A 2,348-nucleotide genomic window follows, 5' to 3' on the forward strand; every position below is an offset into this window, starting at 1 on the left:
AGTGTCGTTTGTTTTACAAAACGTGCAGGCTTGCCCAGCCAGGGCTGTGGTGCTGGGGAGGGGCTGAGGTGCCACCTGGAGGGAACAGCCTGGGTGGGGTTAGAGTCCTGGATTCCAAATGCGACCCTGCCTCTACCTCACTGAGTGACTGTGAGTTACCGAGTCAGCCCCCCAACCTCAGTTTCCCCATTTGCGCCCCGCAGCTCCAGCGTCTGCTTCTGATGCCAGTGGTCACCGCGTGATGAGTTTGCTCAGGGGAAGCTAAACTCCAGCCCTGTTTCCTTCTCCGCCCCCAGGGCTGGGGCTGTGAGGTGGGGAGTGAGGGCATGAGGAAGTCGCCAGACAAGCCCTCGTCCTCACAAGCCCTCGTCCTCCCGCCTCTGAGCCGGCTGCCTCCCCCTCCTCCCTGCCTCTGCCCTGCTCTGTGCCTTCAGAAGGTCCAGGGAACTGAAGTGCCAGGGGGATGGGTGGGGTACACCCTGCCCCAGCCTCCTTGCATTCAGGAGCCCTGGCTTCTGCCTCTCCCTGGGCATGGTCCCGTGGCTTTACCAGAGACTCAGAGCTTGGTGTGCCCTTGGGCCTGTGACGTCACTCCTCTGGGGTAGTTTCCTTAGGTATAAGTGGGAAGCACAAGCCTGTGTTCTCAAGCTGTAGGAAAGAATTAAAGATTAATGATTGGTTGGGGCTACCCGGTGACATGGTGGTTGAGATGCTGGACTTCCACATGACCAACTGTTAGAGTTCTGGATCTGGTGGCTTAAAATCACACCAGGTGCATCTGCGTGCGTGCCCCAAATCCCAGGAGAAGAATGGAGGAGAAGGGATTGAGGCGTGGCCATTCCCCTGGGAAGTCATTTCTCACTTTCCCTCTCTCTGTATCTCTCTGTCTCTCCCTGTCTCTCCAGCAAGGACATGCACCCTATGGTGAAAATCTAAAAATAAATAAGTAAATAAAATTAGTGACTGGCTACAAAGGTCTATCATAATGCACACAGTAGGGCTCAATAAATGCTCCTTTTCACCTTCATGGCTGCTCATGAGCGAGAGAGAGGGCAGAGGAGCCCCTTTTCTCCTGGGTCTGGAGAGGCCCTGGCCTGCCTGCCTGCCCCATGCAGCCCGGCTTACAGGGAAGAGCAGCCAGGTGGGACCTGGGGAGGAGAGGTGGGCTTTATCCAAGCCCACGCTTTGACACTTCCTGTCTCCTTTCCGGTTCCAAGGGCATGAGATCAGACCCTATCCCAGCCTTTCCCAAAGCCCACCCCACTCCCACGTTGCCACAGCACGAGTCACACCTGCACTGGGACACAGGGGTGAAGAGAGAACCGTGGTACGGTATACGCTAGCCCACTAGCTTTCCCTGGGTCAGTCCAGCAAACCAGCATTTGCCGGCTTTAACTAACTAATACCCATCCTGGCCGCAGGCTCACAGATCCTCAGCCATGCACCATCTGGCTGGTGGCCCATTTCACAGATTGGAACTCATACTCTTCCCAAAGTCATAGTGCCGGGGGACAGAAAGCCGGGTCCTGCTGATCTCAGTCACAGACCATCACCACGACACGGTGGCACTCGCTGGGCTCTTCTCCGTGCCCCAAGATCCCCATTTTTTTTTTTTTCCATTTGAAGGAGAGGAGTATTGAGGACCAGCATGAACCTGGAAGGTCCCTGGAGTGACTTGCTGTGTCTGTGACCCTGAGGAATTGAACCTCTCTATCCCTCGGTTTCCTCATTGGTAGAACCGAACTAATCTGCCTCTCCAGGTTCAGAAAGATAAAACGCCTAGCCCCAGACCTGGCACATTTGAGATCCTCAATAAATATCGACTGGCCAGGCTGTCTGGATCAATCAGATTAATGTTAATAATCAGCTGCTTAATAAATGTTAGCAGAACACCTACTATGTGCCAGGCCCTGTGCTGGATGTTTTCAATGTCTCTTCTCCCCTAAATTCTCTCAGCCTGTAAGGGAGGTAAGATGTTTATCCCCATTTCCCAGATGAGGAAGAGGTAGGGCGGAGAACTCAGCGCAGTGAGGCCACACAGCCGAGAGCTGCAGAGGGATGCTGGAGGCCCGGCTGTCGCCTCCCTCACTGCCCAACTGAGGAAAAAGAGGCCCAGAGAGGGCAGGTCACTTGCCCAAGGTCATGCAGTATTGAGTCGCGAACCTCCCTTCCTCCCCACCGGCTCAGGCCCCTCCAATCCGCAGTTCTGCGTGCGGGGGCGCGCGCATCCCCCAGCGGTCCGTCAGTCAGCTTGTCTGTCTGGGTGTCTACGCGGGCGCATCCGCGCACCCCTCCCCAGCCTCGATCGCTGCGCAGCGGAAGGCAGGGTGCTCGCAGTGCCCGGCCCG

The sequence above is a fragment of the Tupaia chinensis genome, unplaced genomic scaffold (genome assembly GCF_000334495.1).
Source record: "Tupaia chinensis unplaced genomic scaffold, TupChi_1.0 Scaffold000303_1, whole genome shotgun sequence".
Taxonomy (NCBI): Eukaryota; Metazoa; Chordata; class Mammalia; order Scandentia; family Tupaiidae; genus Tupaia; species Tupaia belangeri.